The sequence below is a fragment of the Schistocerca cancellata genome, chromosome 3, assembly GCF_023864275.1.
Source record: "Schistocerca cancellata isolate TAMUIC-IGC-003103 chromosome 3, iqSchCanc2.1, whole genome shotgun sequence".
Classification (NCBI taxonomy): domain Eukaryota; kingdom Metazoa; phylum Arthropoda; class Insecta; order Orthoptera; family Acrididae; genus Schistocerca; species Schistocerca cancellata.
Window position 1 is genome coordinate 436,765,250 of NC_064628.1, and position 20,470 is coordinate 436,785,719.

Genomic DNA, 20,470 nt, shown 5'->3' on the forward strand with positions numbered 1-20,470 from the left:
AACGAACGCCTAAAAGAACTACACAACGGAAATGAGCTTGAAGACGATATTATACGGGATCAGCGCAACAAGACGTACCCAGAAAATGTGTCATCCACTTTAAGGTAGGCAACCCAACTAACATATTCCGCACCTGGTGCGGATGATTAAGTTGAGTTGCTTAACTTAAGAGCATGAACATTTTCCGGGTCCGACTTATTTTACGTAACCTGTAGAAAAAGGCGAGCAAATAGATGAAGATGAGCTGGGTGATATGATATTGGGAAGGTATTTGACAGAGCACTGAAAGACCTAAGTCGAAACATGGCACCTGGAGAAGGCGATTTTACCTCAGAATTAGGTAGATACTTAGAAGAAGCTACCGAGACAAAACTATTCCGTCTCATACATAAGATATTTGAGACAGACAAAATAATCTCAGACTTCAAGAAGAATATGATAATCCCACTGTCAAAGAAAGCAAGTGCTGATGGAGATGAATACTATCGAAATACTACACTACTGGCCATTAAAATTTCTACACCATGAAGATGACGTGCTACAGGCGCGAAATTTAACCGACAGGAAGAAGATGCTGTGATATGCAAATGATTAGCTTCTCAGAGCATTCACACAAGGTTGGCGCCGGTGGCCGCACCTACAACGTGCTGACATGAGACAAGTTTCCAACCGATTTCTCATTCACAAACAGCAGTTGAACGGCGTTGCCTGGTGAAAAGTTGTTGTGATGCCTCGTGTAAGGAGGAGAAATGCGTACCATCATGTTTCCGACTTTGATAAAGGTCGCATTGTAGCCTATCGCGATTGCGGTTTATCGTATCGCGACATTGCTACTCGCGTTGGTCGAGATCCAATGACTGTTAGCAGAATATGGAATCGGTGGGTTCAGGAGGGTAACACGGATCGCCGTGCTGGATCCCAACGGCCTCGTATCACCAGCAGTCGAGATGACAGGCATCTTATCCGCATGGCTGTAACGGATCGTGCAGCCACGTCTCGATCCCTGAGTCCACAGATGGGGACGTTTGCAAGACAACAACCATCTGCACGAACAGTTCGACGTTTGCAGCAGCATGGACTTTCAGCTCGGAGACCATGGCTGCGGTTACCCTTGACGCTGCATCACAGACAGGAGCGCCTGCTATGGTGTACTCGACGAAGAACCTGGCTGCACGAATGGTAGAACGTCATTTTTTCGGATGAATCCAGGTTCTGTTTACAGCATCGTGATGGTCGCATCCGTGTTTGGCGACATCGCGGTGAACACACACTGGAAGCGTGTATTCGTCATCGCCATACTGGCGTATCACGCGGCGTGATTGCATGGGGTGCCATTGGTTACACGTCTCGGCCACCTCTTGTTCGCATTGACTTCACTTTGAACAGTGGACGCTACATTTCAGATGTGTTACGACCCGTGGCTCTACCCTTCATTCGATCCCTGCGAAACCCTAAATTTCAGCAGGATAATGCACGACCGCATGTTGCAGGTCCTGTACGGGCCTTTCTGGATACAGAAAATGTTCGACTGCTGCCCTGGCCAGCACGTTCTCCAGTTCTCTCACCAATTGAAAACGTCTGGTCAATGGTGGCCGAGCAACTGGCTCGTCACAGTACGCCAGTCACTACTCTTGATGAAAGGTGGTATCCTGTTGAACCTCCATGGGCAGCTGTACCTGTACACGCCATTCAAGCTCTGTTTGACTCAATGCCCAAGCGTATGAAGGCCGTTATTACGGCCAGAGGTGGTTGTTCTGGGTACTGATTTTTCAGGATCTATGCACCCAAACTGCGTGAAAATGTAATCAAATGTCACTTCTAGTATAAAATATTTGTCCAATGAATGCCCGTTTATCATCAGCATTTCTTCCTGGTGTAGCAGTTTTAATGGCCAGTAGTGTAAATGGAATTCCTGCGAAGCTATCTCTGAAATCTTTCTGTCTTGCCAATCCATGTAGAGTACCCGCTTCTCATAGCACTTATTTTACCCCCTTAAGGCTATCCTCGATTTCTAGGTTCGGCCAAACTGCTTATGAGCTCAGAATAGCTGAGATGAAACATTTCATGCCAGTAAATACGCCGGTATTCATGTTCCTTACCACTGGACGCGTGTCGTCGAGTATCGGGCTTCTGGCTATACTTATTTTGATACTGCATTTGTAGCGCCACAATAAATTGCACGAGTCATGGAGGATAGGAATACCTGTAGAGGGAGCATTGCGTATGTAGCCAACATCGAATCGGAATAAGACAGGAATTTTGAAACGAAATTTTATAATGTAAGATATTTACAGGGTCGGATGTTGGCTCTTACCAAAATTGTTTATGAACTGCAGGTTAAAACTTATGGAACTGCAGAAAGGTAAAAAATTAAGGGGCTGGGATCTGGATGAATTGAGAGAACTAGAACTTTTTAACGCTCCAAAAGGAAGAATTACCTAAGGGTTGACTGAAAAAGGAATAAGAACGCAAGAGGAGATGAAGTAAAGACAGCAGGGACTAGAAAGGAAAAAAAGGACTAGGTCCAATAGAAATCCTTGGCTAAAACACGAAATACAGAATTTAATTGATGAAAGGAGAAAATATAAAAAAAATGTGACAAATTAGGTAGGCAAAAATGAATACAGGTACCTAAACAGAAAAAAAAAAGAATTTGACGGAAGTGCAAAATCGTAAAGTACGAACGGCTGCGAAGTGTCGTCATGACTATGAGCACAATATATGACACTCACAGGAAAATCAAAGAAACCTCTGGACAATGAAAGGGAAAGCTTAAAGATGGAACGAACGCACAAAAGAGTTTCAAATGGTTCAAATGGCTCTGAGCAATATGGGACTTATCTTCTGAGGTCATCAGTCCCCTAGAACTTAGAACTACTTAAACCTAACTAACCTAAGGACATCACACACATCCATGCCCGAGGCAGGATTGAAACCTGCGACCGTAGCGGTCGCGCGGTTCCGGACTGAAGCGCCTAGAACCGCTCGGCCACTCCGGCCGGCCACAAAAGAGCTACACAACGGAAGTGAGCTTGAAGACGATATTATACAGGATGAGCAAAACAAGACGTATCCAGAAAACGTGTCATCCACTTTAGGTAGGCAACCAACTTGCATATTCCGCACCTGGTGCTGATGATTAAGTTGGGTTGCTTAACTTAAGAGCATGAACATTTTCCGGGTCCGTCTTATTTTACGTAACATGTAGAAAAAGGCGAGCAAATAGATGAAGATGAGCTGGGTGATACGATATTGGGAGATTATTTGACAGAACACTGAAAGACCTAAGTCGAAACATGGCACCTGGAGAAGGCGATTTTACCTCAGAACTACGGAGATACTTGGAAGAACCTACCGTGACAAAACTATTCCATCTGATACATAAGATATTTGAAACAGGCAAAATACTCTCAGACTTCAATAAGAATATGATAATCCCACTGACAAAGAAAGCAACTGCTGATGGAGATGAATACTATCGATGGTTAGTAACTCGTAGCTGAAATATACCGACAGTACATTTTTAAATGTTGACCCTGTACTGTAGGATAGGTACAGTACGCTCATTCTTGTGGTAGGTATGCAAGTGGTCTCTAGGCCAAGGACTATCCGAAACACTTGGCCCGTTATCTCTGCGATCAATAGAACCCGAGATATGACCCCTGAAAAATCGCATCTTCGAGCGTGGCGTTTTGTAACATACTTGTACCGATAGAAAGTGCAGCACAGGGCACGTTGTTGGCGTATTAAGGATTTAGTGGACAACGACATAACAACATCAGTTACCACCTTAGTTTTTATAACAAGTCTTATAAATGGAAAGTTGTAACAGAAAGCAGTCTGGTTTTGATTGAACTGTAGTTCGACGTACTCATTGTCCAACGTCTGGCAACCTTGAGAAAGTTGACGCGTCCTATTTTAATGAACATCAAAGTTTCATTATGTTCATCACGAAATCAGGCATTCACAGAAGCGTAGATAGGACCGATTTAGAAAAAGCATTTGACGATGTTCAAAGTACTAGCTGAAACTATGAAACTAACAGGGATACAATACAGAGAACGAAAGGTTCTCTACAGATTGTTCAGAAACTAAACTTGAAGTATTTGAGAAGCCTATCCCGATGTTATTCAATCCGTATATCCAAGGAGGAACTTGCAAAGGGAATTAAAGTTCAGGGTGAATAAATTAAAACTTTGGGATTTTCGATAGCTTTGTAATTCTGAGAGGGACACAAAAATAGTATTCAGAACAGCTGATCGGAATAGAGGTGTCTTTTAAAGAGATGATAAGATGGATATCAACAAAAGTAAAACAATGGTATTGGAATGTAGTCAAATTAAATCACGCGATGATAAGGGAATTAGTTTAGGAAATGGCACAGTAAAAGTAGTAGATGAGTTTTGTTATTTTGACTTTAGATAGGATACAAAATTCGGACTGGTCATAGCAAGAAAAATATTTCTGAAAAGGAGAAATTTGCTAACGTTGCATATAAATTTGAAAGTCAGAAAGCTACTTCTGAAGGTTTTTGTCTAGAGTTAGCCTTACACGGAAGTGAAACATGGACAAGAAATACACCAAAGCGCCAAAGAAACCGATATAGGCATGCGTATTCAAATACAGAGATATGTAAACAGGCAGAATATGGCGCTGCGGTCGGCAACGCCTATATAAGACAATGAGTGTCTGGAGTAGTTGTTAGATTGGTTACTGCTGCTACAATGGCAGGTCATCAAGATTTAAGTGAGTTTAAGAGTATCGTTCAACGTGACAGAAGTGCAACCCTTCCGCAAACTGCTGCAGATTTCAATGCTGGGCCATCAACAAGTGTCAGCGTGCTAATCATTCAACGAAACATCACCGATATGGGATTTCGTAGCCTTGAAGACATTGGACTGTTGATGACTAGAAACATATTGCCTGATCGAACGAGTCTCGTCTCAAATTGTATCGAGCGGATGGACGTGTGCGGGTATGGACACAACCTCATGAATACATCGGCCCTGCATGTCAGCAGGGGACTGTTCAAGCTAGTGGAGACTCAGTAATGGTGTGGGGTGTGTGCAGGTGGAGTGGTATGAGACGCCTGATACGTCTAGCTACGACTCTGACAGGTAACGCGTACGTAAGCATCCGGTCTGATCACCTGCATCCGTTCATGTCCATTGTGAATTCCGACGGACTTGGGTAATTCCAACAGGAAAATGCAACACAACATGATACTACAAACTGATACTAACAGTAAGAATAATAAATACCCAATGTAAGAAAAAATCTAAAACCAGTGGCGACGGTGACAACCGTGGAACTATTTCGGTAATCGCCTCCAATAATAGGAGAAAACTATACAAAAACAAATTAGAGTGGCTGGATAAGGTTAATATGTGACAATCAGCGTCTTCTTTACTTAAGCGAGTGTAGTTCTTTTCAGTTCATTTCAGTCTTTTTCATTTATTAACACAACGATCACCTTTTAACACATTTTTTAAACTTGTTCATGTTTCAGCCAAAACTTTCGCTAGCGTGCAGATGTACTACGCTACAAACCCACAGCTTTAGCGAACAATGAAGACGTTTTTTGGTCAGCATAAACAATGTTCTTAATACGACTCTAAAAAATTACAATAAAAATGAAAAAGAATATGGACACATGCAACGCTACTGGCGACGTGATTTCGTCCGAGAACCGCGGCGAATAAACGTAACGGGGAGGGAGAATTTGGTTATGAGGTCGGCGCGACAGCGCTCCTCCGTTGAGGGTTTTCCTTGGCGCGGCGTGGAACCGCTGACTCAGGGGGAACGGGAGGCCGGCAAACGGCGCGCGAGTGCAGCCCACACTCGCTCGAAAAATAATGTCCACGGGGCGGGTGTCCTTCCCACCTCGCAAATGACCTCTGAAAGTACAAACTTCTCACTGATAATTTCTGCTTAACAGTGTGGTGACGGCTTCCAATTTTTTTCTCCCTCCTGCAGACGATACATATTAAACAGCGACGATCATTGCAGGCGATGGCAGACAGAAACAAAAAAAAAAAAAAAACCTTCAGATGGTTAGTACCTGGAAAGAATTGCAGAAAAGTAGAGGAAGTGTGGAAATCAAATCACGAACAAGCGTGAGGTGACATACACCACCAACATAGAAGTTGAAGGACGGAAGTGAACTGGGTGTTTTCTTTTTAATGAGATTCGGACCTATTCGGGAACGCCTCTGAGGAGACGAAAAATTATTAGGTACATAATTAAAAACAAATAACACTTCTTCCCGCGGTTACAATGATTATTAAATGTAACAGCAAAGACTCGTAAGATACCGTTAGTACATACATCCTCGAAGGGATACTCAGTTTTTGATTTGTTTTTTGTCATCATTCTTCAGACTGTTTTGATGCAGCCCGCCATGAATTCCTCTCCTGTACCAAACTCTTCTACTCAGTGTAGCACTTGTAAACAACGTCCTCAACCATTTTTGGGATACGTTCTAATGGCTGTCATCCCCTACAATTTTCACTCTCTACAGCTCCCTCAGGTACCATGGAAGTTATTCCTTGATGTCTTAATATATGTCGAATCATCTGCCTCATTTTCTTGTCAATGTTTTCGTATCTTCCTCTCCTCGCCGTTGAAAGTCCCCATTTCTTATCTTATCAGTCCACCTAATTCTCTACATCCTTCTTTAGTACGACATGTCAGACGCTTCAATTCTCTTCTAGTCTGGTTCACATCCACCCAATGAAGAGCTTCAAGCGTACGGTCTCACAAATTTCGTCCTCAAACTGAGGCCAATAATTCAAACCAATAGACTTGTTTTGATCAGGAATGCCCCCTTTGCCTATGCTAGTCTGCTTTTTATGTCCCCCTTGCTTTATCCGTCAAGCGTTATTTTGCTTCGCCCATTTCGTCGATGTTAAGTTTGTCGCTAATCTCACTTCCGCCATTCTTCATTATTTACTCCCAATCCATAGCGTGTCCTCAATTAGACTGTTTACTACACCCAAAAAGTTTCGTAATTCTCCACTGAGCATGGCCATGTCGTCAGCGAATTATTATCGTTTCGCCATGAATTTTAATTCCAGTCGTGAACATTTCTTTATTTCCATCATTGCTTACTTGATGAAAAAGTTGAACAGAAGTGGTGAAAAACTACAGCCCTGAATGAGATTTTCACTCTGCAGCGGAGTGTGCGCTGATATGAAACTTCCTGGCAGATTAAAACTGTGTGCTGGACCGAGACTCGAACTCAGGACCTTTGCCTTTGCGGTCAAGTGCTCTACCAACTGGCAGAAGTAAAGCTGTGAGGACAAGGCGTGAGTCGCGCTTGGGTAGCTCAGTTGGTAGAGCACTTGCCCGCGAAAGGCAAAGGTCCCGAGTTCGAGTCTCGGTCTGGCACACAGTTTTAATCTGCCAGGAAGTTTCAACTACAGCCCTGTTTTAAACCCTTTCTAATGCGATCACATCGTTATTGGTCTTCTCTTCTTATTTTTCCATCTTGTTTCTTATCTGTACCGTATATTACCGGTCTTTCCTTATAGCTTACATCCATCCTGAGAAGTTCAAACATCAGCAGCTTTTTTTTAATGAAAATAACCAGTTATGATCTCAAATCATGTTTTATTTCATCAGTGGTTACTGGCTTCAGTCTCAGTAAACCGTCTTCACACTAGAGGGTGACACATTGTTGACCAGCGCAGACGATGAGCAGAGGTGCAGTATATGCAGTGTGCATCCACACATCTACCACGTCTCTGCTTATCATCCATGCAGGCCATCAATGGTGGCATCCTCTAGTCTGAAGATGATCTCGACCGTCTCCGGTAACGAAATAAAACATCATTTGAGATCACAACTGATTACTTTCTATTATATAATCTATAGATCGCTGCTGTTCTTCAGGTGCTTTAAAAAATTATTAATCAGCGGCTTAGCTGGAATGCACTTATTCCTCGGGGATCTACTTCTACAAGATTACTCTGCACTTTGTTCTTAAGCGTTAGGCAGATGTAGTAACGTATCCACTTAACGCTGCCACTACCACCACCGAGTTCACTTTTGGAGCCACCGACGAGAGAACGAAACGAGAGCCCCTGCTTAGCTTGCTGCCAGCATCACAGCCGGCCGAGTGAGGACAGCTGCACATCAACAGCGCAGCCTGCTATCTATGCATCATCTGCACGACATGAAGGTTCTGCCTGTCGATTAGGACTGTTCTGTGACTTGTTATGACGAACTTTACTTATTACCGGACTTGTCCAAGATTATTCTCTCACAGTTTTCTGTCCATTTGTTTGTGTAATATTGGGAGCTCAATAACAATAGTTGTATTTACTGTGTACTTTGTTATTTTTAATGAAACTGTAAATGCTACGGTTTTTCGTGACGAGATTGTTTCGTTTCCGCATGCATTTCTCGAACACAATGGATTCAGCGTTAGTTCAGATGTTAGAACAGCAGCAGCAAGCCGCGCGGGATTAGCCGAGCGGTCTAGGGCGCTACAGTCATGGACTGTGCGGCTGGTCCCGGCGGAGGTTCGAGTCCTCCCTCGGGCATGGGTGTGTGTGTTTGTCCTTAGGATAATTTAGGTTAAGTAGTGTGTAAGCTTAGGGACTGATGACCTTAGCAGTTAAGTCGCATAAGATTTCACACACATTTGAACATTTTTGCAGCAGCAACCCGAACAGCAATAATAGCAGTTATGACTTGCTTCGTCAGTTGATTACCACTTTACAATGTGCCACCGGGCATCTGAAACTGCCATTGGCATACTCGCCCCACCTGGGCCCCCAAATTTTCCACCATTCCAAGAGATGAAGGGAGGGGAACGTGGGACAAGTACATGTGGCGTTTGCCGCAGCACTTCGCTGCGTTTCAGGCAGTGGGACCGAGATTGCAAAAATTCTTTTTCTTGTTTGGATCGAGACTGAAATATTTTATTTGTTTTGGAAACTCTCTCAATTAAACGACCCTAGAGGGCTGTCGTGTTCTTAAATTTGTGGGTTAATCAGTGCTTAATATCTCAAACAAACACACGTTGTGCGAAATTACAATGAAATCCAGACCTTTATATGCTTATAGGCGTTGATAAATATCAACGGGGAGAGTTGAAAATGTGCCCCGACCAGGATTCGTAACCGGGATCTCCTGCTTACATGGCAGTCGCTCTATTCTACTTTTTTTACGTGCTGCGAGCTGGTCTTTTTTTTAAAAAATAAAAAAGATGCAATAATCTTTATAGATGCAATAATCTTTATAGTACAGATATATATATATATATATATATATATATATATATATATATATACAATTTTAATTGTTTACTTTGCTAGATATTTCGAAGAAACGTAATTTGAGAAAATATTTCACAATTAGCAATAGACCTATAACTATTACTAAATTAAAGTCCCACGCCGCATGCGTTTTTCTGTCTGTATCTGAAGGCTGATCTCAGGAACTTCTGCAGGGAATTCGATACGATTTTCACTAATATCTGGTTGGTGCCAAGTCCACAACGTTTTTATTTTTCATGTTGGTATTGCGGTTGCTATGGGTTCATTTACCAATTGTCATTTTTTATTTGTAGTTCACTGTCGCTATTTCGGTTTACATATTGTCATTTTGTCATTCGGAGATAGTGAATGGAGCTGTGGACGCTAAAAAATGGAGTGCCGAGTGGAGAAATTGGAACGTTTCCGATGTATTCTTCTGTTTGAATTTAACAGACAGATGACAGCAGCAGAGGCAGCCAGAAACACTTGCGCCGTGCTTAGGATAATGCCATTGGATAGAGTAAAGCAAGAAAATGGCTTTCTCGTGCAAGGAGGATCATTTTGACATTAGTGACTCTCGACGTTCAGGAAGACCTTCGAGGTTTGAGGAAGTTCGTTTAAACACATTAATCCACAATGATCTACGTCCCTGTACTCGAGAACTGATAAATGCGATGAACTGTGACCATTCGACCACCGAGCGATATTTGCATGCAGTGAGGAAGGCTAAAAAATAGGGTGTATGCTCTAAACGAAAGTCACAAAAATCAGCAGTTTTGCTTGCTCGTCATCAATTGACTCGAGAACCTATCCTGTGTCGTTTATGGTGACAAGAAATGGGGTCTTTATGCTAATATAAGGAAAAGAAAGCAGCAACTTTCCGTTCATAGACCTGTGCACATCCACAAAAGATAATGTTACCCATATAGTGGAACAGTGACGGTGTGGTGTGCTACCAATTGCTTCCATGGGGTATAACCATCACTGTCGACATTTATTGTCAGCAACTGAGACGTCTTGCAGACGCGATTCAAGAACAACGACCAACAAGACTACGTGAAGAATGCCACTCCATGATAACGCCCGCCCGCATTCTGCTAGACTGACAAAAAACACTGTACAGTGCGTTCCGCACCCACCTTATGCGCCTGATCTTGCACTCTCAGATTTTCACCTTTTCTGATCTCCGTCAATCAACCTCCAAAGAACTTCCTTTTCGGATGAAAATGCACCCCAAACGAGTTCGTTGCCTCAAAACCACATGATTTATACAGTCCTGGAATCGTGAAGCTATCCCAGTGCTGGCAGACTGTCGTAAATAGTTAAGGAGAATATATTGTTGATGACTAAAGTCTGTTTTACGTTCATTAAACTTATGGAAAAACGTTACAAACTTATGAACCAATCTAACAGATAGATTGGTTCATCAGGATGGTTTGTGTCTACAGTGTACGATTGTAGTTACGATGAGTATGTAATATATTCATATTTAGTTGGCATTTAGAGTGACATCTCGTGGCAATGATGGCAGCCACGAGCTGATCAGCCACCGAGGAAAAAGGCGGTAATGTAAACAGCTGCCCTAACTCCAGAGAACAGCGAAGCTTGACTAGGAACTATACATATCTACATGTATTAGAAAGTCCCGGAACGCGTTTTTCTGTCTGTGTTTGCTATCTAATCTCAGGAACTACTGTAGAGATTCTGATATGGGTTTTACTAACATATAGACTTATTCACGGTGATGTTTGTGTGTATAATTTACGAGGGGCGATCAATGCGTTATGTAACAATCTTTTTCTGATAGCAGGTTGGTTTTATTCAGGATTCCAATGTACAATATTATTCTCCACTCTTCGGGCTTCAAAACCCTATTTTTCGACATAACCACCGCTTAATGTGACGGCTTATGTCAGCTTACTGTGAGGGCCTGTATGCCCGCATGGTACAACTCAACTGGTCGACGTCGGAGCTAACGACGAGCTGCATCAATAACCTGCACATCAGCCCCGTGCTTCCTCCCGCAGAGTGCATCCTTCATCGGGCCAGACAGATCGAAGTCTCAGATGCGAGATCTGGCTTGTTCAAGTGGCTTTGAGCACTATAGGACTTAACATCTGAGGCCTTCAGTCCCCTAGAACTTAGAACTGCTTAAACCTAACTAACCTAAGGACATCACACACATCCATGCCCGAGGCAGGATTCGAACCTGCTACGGTAGCAGTCGCGCGGTTCCGGACTGAAGCGCCTAGAACGGCTCGCCCACCGCGGTCGGCGCGAGATCTGGCCTGTGGTGTGGATGAGGAAGAACAGTGCAATGAAGTTTTGTTAGCTCCTCTCGAGTGCTCAAACTCGTCAGGCGTCCAGTTGAGCAGTGAATTGTTTGTGATCCGTCGATCATCTCGAATGAGAGTGTCTGCACGTTCCAACATTGCACGCCGTCCGTCGCGCAGGAGATCGTACAGGTTTGCGCGAACTTGTTGCCATGATGAAGTCATCTCGCCCAACGACTCACCATGCGTTCGTTCATTGCCAGCTCTCCGTAGACATTCGCGAGCGCCTATGATTATGTGCAACGGTATGGTTTTCCGCTAAAAGACACTTAATGACAACTCTCTGTTCGGAAAGCACCTCAGTTACAGACGCCATTTTAAAGGTTACGTATACCACCGCCGGCTGTCGGAACATCTTGAAAATATAGAGACTGAAGCGGGAATATTCCACGATGTCCCACAACAAATTCCACATTTTTTCAACCAAATTGGTCAAGAAAAAAATGTGTTGCTTTACTTATTGAACACCCCTCGGATTACTGCTACGGCAGTCATGTCGTCCAACCGTAGATACTTAAGTGTTTACCCGTGCGAAGCCGTGGCAGGTCACTAGTTGGAACACACACACACACACATACACACACACACACACAGACACACACACACACACAAATGTGTTTCTTTGACTCAAATTTTCAACAAACGTTGGCTGCATTGCAGTTTAACTATCCAGTCGATAGAGCGTTCTTAAACTAGTATGATTATTTTTACTGATAAAAATCAGCATTTCCCGCAGCGGCTGAGAGCAACAGTTGCACAACATCGCAGTGTCTTCACAGTCACATGACAGCACCGAGCTAGACGTCGTATGAAACATTCCATGAGCAGTCTTTGGCCTGATCTTTTTTACATGATGTCTAATTAAACACCTTTCAGCCATCAATTTTCAGCCTTATTTTACTGGGCAACCAGTTTCAGCGTTTTACTGCGCCATCTTCAGGCCCCTGGTAGAAGTGTGGGAATAAGCAATCATGATATACACAGATATTCGATACCGATAGATATTAGTGTCTAATCCGTACTTTTTGGGGTCGCCAGGCTCATTCGCGGCAGTACCGAAAATATTGCTCCTCTAAGAATGGGGATGGGTGTGGGGTAGGTGGCCTGAAGACAGTGACACGTCAGCATATCTCCGTAACCCCTGGACATCTGTGCCTGCCATCGAGGAGAAATAGTGGTCTCCCTGCAACACTCTGTGTCCCATCATACCACTGGTTGGAGACTAGCTGCAGCCCAACAAGGGAACTGCCGCTCCAACATCACAACAGAAACGGCTGCGTTAGGAATGGAGCCGAGACTGAAAAGCGTGGACAGCTGATGAAAGGCATCGCACTGTGTTGAGTGACGAATCATGGTTCTGCACTACTGCGATGACCATCGTCGACGGGTATGGCGGCGACTTGAAGAGAGCTCCCGTTCTTCAGTGATGTTTCCGCTGACGTCACAGCGTGGGGCGCCATCGCGTATGACTTCAGATTACGGTGTGTATTGAAAGAGGGAACTCAGATGGCACAATGGTACGTCGCGGTCCTCCTGCGTCCTCGTGTGTCACCTCTCACGCGACAGTATCGCGGTGCCATTTTTCGACAGAACAATGCTCGTCTACACATGACACGTTCTCAATGAGCTGTCTGCGTGATATGTTAGATACTCCTGTGGCCAGCGAGATCCCCTAATCTATTCCATACAGAACATGTATGCGACCAGCTTCGTCCCAACGCCAGTATCCACATCACTTGTGGTCTAGCTCGCCCCTGGAGAAGATACAACGGTTTATGACACACATCCCAACCGAATCAGCGCATGCATCCAGGCAACAGCGGGTGCAGCGTCAAACTGATAAGTGGATTCATAGCGCCAAGTTCTTTATAAATTTTACTCGATATTGTAATCAAAGAAATAATATCACATACCTTCTCAATCCGTGAAGTTTCATTTAGTTTCCTCATCCACTTTTGAGAGCTTTATTTCTCTTGTCAGGCAATGTATAACACAATACTTCAGACTTTTTTTTTTTTCAAAAATCGCCGACTTCCGAACGGATAATATGTAAACTGTGTAATCTGTACCCTGACAATCGTAAGCTTACCGTATCTTTACAGACACCAATGAAATAGTACCTGCTGACTTTTAGGACTATTAAGAGGCTACTGATGATTAACGGCGGCCTTCTGTCATAGTGTAACATGACGCTTAATGTTGTTGTGTTATTGTTGGGGTCTTCAATCCAGAGACTGGTTTGATGCTGCTCTCCATGCTACTCTATCCTGGGTAAGCTTCTTCATCTCCCAGTACCTCCTGAAACCTACATCCTTCTGAATCTGCTTAGTGTATTCATCTCTTGGTCTCCCTCTACGATTTTTACCCTCCACACTGCCCTCCAATATGAAATTGGTGTTCTCTTGATGCCTCAGAACATGTCCTACTAACTTATCCCTTCCTCTAGTCAAGTTGTGCCACAAATTTCTCTTCTGTCCAATTCTATTCAGTACCTCCTCATTAGTTATGTGGTCTACCCATCTAATCTCCAGCATTCCACTGTAGCACCACATTTCGAAAGCTTCTATTCTCTTCTTGTCTAAACTACTTATCTTCCATGTTTCACTTTCATGCATGTTTACAATCCTCACAAATACTTTCAGAAATGACTTCCTGATATTTAAATCTATACTCGATGTTAACAAATTTCTCTTCTTCAGAAACGCTTTCCTTGCCATTGCAGTCTACATTTTATATCCTCTCTACTTCGACCATCATCAGTTATTTTGCTCCCCAAATAGCAAAACTCCTTTACTAATCTAATTCCCTCAGCATCACCCGATTTAATTCGACTACATTCCATTATCCTCGTTTTGCTTTTGTTGACGTTCATCTTGTATCCTCCTTTCAAGACGCTGTCCATTCCGTTCAGCTGCTCTTCCAAGTCCTTTGCTGTCTCTGACAGAATTACAATGTCATCGGTGAACCTCAAGGGTTTTATTTCTTCTCCATGGATTTTAATTCCTACTCCGAATATTTCTTTTGTTTCCTTTACTGCTTGCTCAGTATACAGATTGAATAACATCGTGGATAGGCTACAACTCTGACGCACTCCCTTCCTAACCACTGCTTCCCTTTCATGCCCCTCGACTCTTATAACTGTCATCTGGTTTCTGTACAAATTGTAAATAACCTTTCGCTCCCTGTATTTTACTCCCGTCCCTTCAGAATTTGAAAGAGAGTATTCCAGTCAACATTGTCAAAAGCTTTCTCTACGTCTACAAATGCTAGAAACGTAGGTTTGCCATTCCTTAATCTATCTTCTAAGATAAGTCGTAGGGTCAGTATTGCCTCACGTGTTTCAACATTTCTACGAAATACAAACTGAACTTCCCCGAGGTCGGCTACTATCAGTTTTTCCATTCGTTTGTAAAGAATTCGGTTAATATTTTGCAACCGTGAATTATTAAAGTGACGGTTCGGTAATTTTTACATGTGTCAACACCTGCTTTCTTTGGGATTAGAATTATTATATTCTTCTTGAAGTCTGAGGGTATTAATATTAATAAAGAATCAACAGCACTTTCTACTTACCGCGCGTGTAAGAGCACGTATGAAATCCTCCACGTGTTCCATTTGCGAATACGACTGCGCCAAATACCCGGAATATCCTCTAGCTTCGAACGGTGTACGGTATTAGGCACAGAGGACTTGGGCTACCATACCAATCCTCGTTTACTGCGTAGAACAAGTGTTCCGGCGAGCAGACTGTCGGAAAGAGACGCGGAAGCCTTTCGTGTGAGACGCATTTCCCAATATTTACTGCAGGCAGAGGAGGGCGCGGGGCCGGAGTAGTCTGGCGTGTAAAATTCATATGACAAGAGCCGACTAGCCGTACTAGCACTTCGGTATTCTCGTCCTTGTTGACCTTCCCCATGGCACTTTCTTACATATTTCATAGACACAACACAGGAACACAGGAGTGGAGTAATCTTTTCTATAGCCAGACGTCCCGGAATAGCACGATGGTAACAGGCTCGTCGCACAAAAAGGTGATACGCTCCATCTGCTCTCTAGGCAAATGGGGGTTTCGTTCAGTTAATATATGAAACAATTACTGGGTAGTTCGATATACCAGGTCCGGAATATAAATAGACTGAGCATGGAACCCCAGTTCAGTTGTGTCTGGAGGCTGGACAATGTCACACCGTTACTAGAACGTATGATGCTCATCCAACTCCAGTGGCACAAAGTACAACAGAGGCGGTGAGTGTGGGATGTGGTATACTCTTAAAATACCCAGAGCGTACGCTCCTAGAATATTCAATGAATATATTGCTTCCTCCTATGTATTAAAAGACGGTGAAGTTAAAATTAGAGAGATTCCATTTCACATGGTGGCTTCTCAACAATCGTTGTTCCTGCGCACTATTTATGGTTGGAAAAAGAAAGGGGGAAGTGGCAGTGGTACACGAAGTACCCACCACCACACACCATAAAATGGCTTGAGGTGTATACAGGATGATTCAGCTACGGGTTTTATGCAACCCGCAATGCTGTCAAAAACCACCCTCGAGATTTTCGTATTCTCTCCCTCACTCTGTGCAATTTATTGGTCCTATAGAAAAAAAATGAACATGACTACTTCGAAGAAAATTTAATGTAGTTATGTTTTGTACAGGAACACGTTTTCGCTGGAGGCCATGGTTATCAATTTATTCAAGAAAAACGCGTTGAAAGAAACTTCTGTAAGTTTTTCTTGAATAATTCGAATACAGTGGTGTCTAGTGAAAATGTGTCCCAGTACAAAATTTAACTAGATCAAATTTCTTACAAAAAGGTCCTGTTTATTTTTTTCTGTAGGGATAGTAGTTTGTGGGTAGCGAGCGAGAGAATATGAAATGTTGCGCAAGATATTTGAAGGAATTGTGGGTTGAATAAGACCCCTAGGTATGGGTAGCTGAATCACACTGTATATGCAGATGTAGGTAGCTTGTAAGTGAATGTGAAAATTATGTGTTACATAAAATACCACTGTTGCATGTATAATATGCTTGTGTTTGCAGCCCCATCTGCTGCTGCAGCATTAACTAAATATGTGACATATTTTGCAATAATTGACATGTGGTGTACACCATTTTAATATTTAAAGTAAGGACATCATCCTATTATGCATTTACGGTATTGCATGCATGTTTACCTTCAGAAAAAAATGTTACACCCTTATTCTAAACAATGTCCAGGTCTGGAACTAGCTGCAGCTTTTTATGTAGCTTTTGTGGTACATATAGAAACATCGTTTGTAAAAGCTTTAAGATACAACGTTAAAGTTGATTTATAATTACTTGGTATTACAGGACATACGCACTTCTAATTTTCGCCTGAAGGTACAAATACGATGAGGGGACTCATGACTCACACACTTTTTACATTTCTGACTTCACCTTCTGGTACTCCGTCAAATAGTGGAAAAGTGTACGGTAAGACGACCTTAAGCAAAATAAAGTAATTTTAAGTAATTGTTGGAACCTAATATCATAACTTTATCTTATACACAGAAGGAAAAGGATTAGACGGGAAACGAACTATTTATAGTATTTCTAGTTTCGTACTGAACGTTTTCTTATGAAGTAGAGTATGGCCCACAACAAGTACATGAATACGCTAAATGGAACAAATTTTATCGGATACAGGATAGTTTAAATTACAACAGCTAACAATCACATTCTTGTTCAGTGTTATCTCACAACTTTTACATGTGTGTTACTTTTTAAATTTACGATGATCACAATTCATCCAAGACTGCACAAAGCTCATGAACCAAGTTCGGCCACAAAATGTAAATAATTAATTTACGAATGTTTCTCGTGTTCTAAGTGGAAAAACTTAAATACCTATGACCTCCGAACAGCACGATCACAGTTTCAAACAGCCAACGTAAAATATTAAAGGTCCGCAAAGCCTCACAGTAGGTGCAGATGAAGTAGCAGTGTTACTTGTATGAAAAACTCCTTTTCTAATTGCAAGTGCTAGGCTAACTAGCAGACATTACTAATCTGTCATTTAATGAAGGAGTGTTGACACAGAGATTAAACTTTCAAAAGTGATACCTTCATTCAAAGGCGCAACAGACACAAAGTTGTAAACTAACAACCCAATCACCTCTCTCAGCATTTCCCAAAGTACAGGTGATTCAAAAGAACGAAAAATTTTGGAATGGAGATTAATGGCTGAGCATAATCACTTCGGCAACGGCCTTGCCGCAGTAGATACACCGGTTCCCGTGAGATCACCGAAGTTAAGCGCTGTCGGGCGTGGTCGGCACTTGGATGGGTGACCATCCAGCCGCCATGTGCTGTTGCCATTTTTCGGGGTGCACTCAGCCTCGTGATGCCAACTGAGGGGCTACTCAACCGAATACTAGCGGCTCCGGTCAAAGAAAACCATCATAACGACCGGGAGAGCGGTGTGCTGACCACACGCCCCTCCTATCCGCATCCTCAACTGAGGATGATACGGCGGTCGGATGGTCCCGATGGGCCACTTGTGGCCTGGAGACGGAGTGCTTTTATAATCACTATACACATATTTGTTTATGTCAGCGTATAGTACAGAGTATGCCATTATTGAATGTGACATTTTTATTTCTTAAATATCGTATTCGATGAATGAGCTCCCCCTCGGCGCACCCATTCCTGCTGCCTGATAGGAACGTTATACATGGCTCGACCTAACATTTTAATAGGAATTCTGGAGATATCCTCTCGTATTCTTGCTTTAAGTTTTTCGTTGGTAGCAGGTCGAGTACGGTAAACCGCGCTCTTAAGATGGCCCCACAAGAAAAAATCACACGCTCTCAGATCAGGCGACATCAGGGGCCAAGGAGTATCACCGTGTCTTGAAATGACACGATTACCAAACAATCGTCGCACAGCTCCCACTGACACCCGTGCCGTATGTGCCGTTGCTCCGTCATGTTGGAACCAAATGTTGGCAGGAAATTGGGGCAGCTGGTGGGCAACAAAACTTACCATCATAGAAACATAACGAACAGACATTACATGGTCGCCCACCCATCGTCATCTTCAAAAAAGCGGGGGCCTATGACGCTACTCGATGACATCTGCACCACAAAGTAACCTTGCTGCTGTGCAATGGACGCTCGTGTAGCTGATGTGGATTTCCCGAGATACACAGCGAAAATTCCGTTTACAGACAAATGGCTCTAAGCACTATGGGACTTAAAATCTGAGGTCATCAGCCCCTAGACTTAGAACTACTTAAACCTAACTAACCTAAGGACATCACACACATCCATGCCCGAGGCAGGATTCGAACCTGCGACCGTAGCAGCAGCGCGGTTCCGGACTGAAGCGCCTAGAACCGCTCGGCCACACGGCCGGCGCCGTCTACAGACAAAGCCACTGAGATAGAAGTGAGCTTCATCTGACATCCACAGGTTGTTACTGAAACAGTCATCGTCGTGCCCTTTTGCTGACCTGCGTTCATTATATTGTCCACACATTAGCAGATTGTTGCGTTGAAGTTGCTGAACGATTTGCTGTTTATACGGATGGAACTTCAAAACAATTTGGAGTGTTCATCGAAGTCTCGAACGATGCAACTATAAAGACTATGAGTGACGTCGAACGGAGCGCTGTGGCCTTTTTACGAAAGATGTTCGCACAGCCTCGATACTGTCCCCGTACAAGCGGTCTGGAGGCTCTCTGTAGATTGCTTCTTCAATGCAGAACCCATCTTTTTTTTTCTTCAAAATAACGGACGCAGGTGTTGACTGCATGCACTACGGGAACACAACCATGCCGTCCGATGTTGAAATGACGTCGAAATTCTCGACGCGCGGCCTCCACACTTCCATTTTTGTAATAGGTTGGATCAAATGGCTCTGAGCACTATGGGACTTAACATCTGAGGTCATCAGTCCCCTAGAACTTCGAACTAATTAAACCCAACCAACCTAAGGACATCAGACACATCCATACCTGAGGCAGGATTCGAACCTGCGACCGTAGCGGTGCGCGGTTCCAGACTGAAGCGCCTAGAACCGCATGGTTGTAATAGGTTTTTTCCTGCAAAGGCACGCTGCTCACTGTTCCATTGCTCCATGTGTATTGTTTACTAAATGCAGGAAGGGCGAGCAGGATATGAGGGTGTCATTCGGCGCCACCTACTTCGCAGCGTTGCCACAACACTTTCCAAAATTTCCCAATCTTCTGAATCACACTGTATTTGAGAGCTTAATGAAGCAGGAAGTTATCGAATAAATGGGTCAAATGGCTCTGAACACTATGGGACTTAATATCTGAGGTCACCAGTCCCATAGAACTTAGAACAACGTAAACCTAACTAACCTAAGGACATCACACACATCCATGCCCGAGGCAGGATTCGAACCTGCGACGGTAGCGGTCGCTCGGTTCCAGACTGTAGTGCCTAGAACCTCTCGGCCACTCCGGCCGGCAAGTGATCGAATACTTTAATACTTATAAGGCTACTGAAAAATAAGCGCCTTCACTTTATAACAGGTCGACATTGAGGAACAGTGCTAATGATTTACACAGATTAAATAATTATAAACCTAGAAAATACCAAGAGCTGTTTAGGTGTCGACTTCTATCTTTCTATAACGTTCGATTCCCCTTTTATTTTATTGCGACAGCAGTTATATATTTGAAAAGGTAGTTACGGGAAGATAGCTGGTCGAAACTGGTAACTACATTCTGAAATATTTTTGTGATTGCTGTCGCAACAAAATAAAAGAGGATAACCAGTCAGCATCATTCTCCGTTGAGAATATGACAGTTTTACGAAGTGTGGTGCAAGAAATTCGATAACTTTAGTCATGAAATCTTTTATACAAGCTGGAAGCGTTAG

At 43.2% G+C, this 20,470-nt stretch overlaps 1 protein-coding gene and 1 pseudogene across 1 annotated transcript in view; one reads left to right on the plus strand and one right to left on the minus strand.

The window, feature by feature from the left end:
• Nucleotides 1-20,470, minus strand: part of LOC126175183 (uncharacterized) — a 273,671-nt gene that overhangs the window by 160,375 nt on the left and 92,826 nt on the right. The window lies entirely within an intron of this gene.
• On the plus strand, nt 17,823-17,939 carry LOC126177746 (5S ribosomal RNA; annotated as a pseudogene).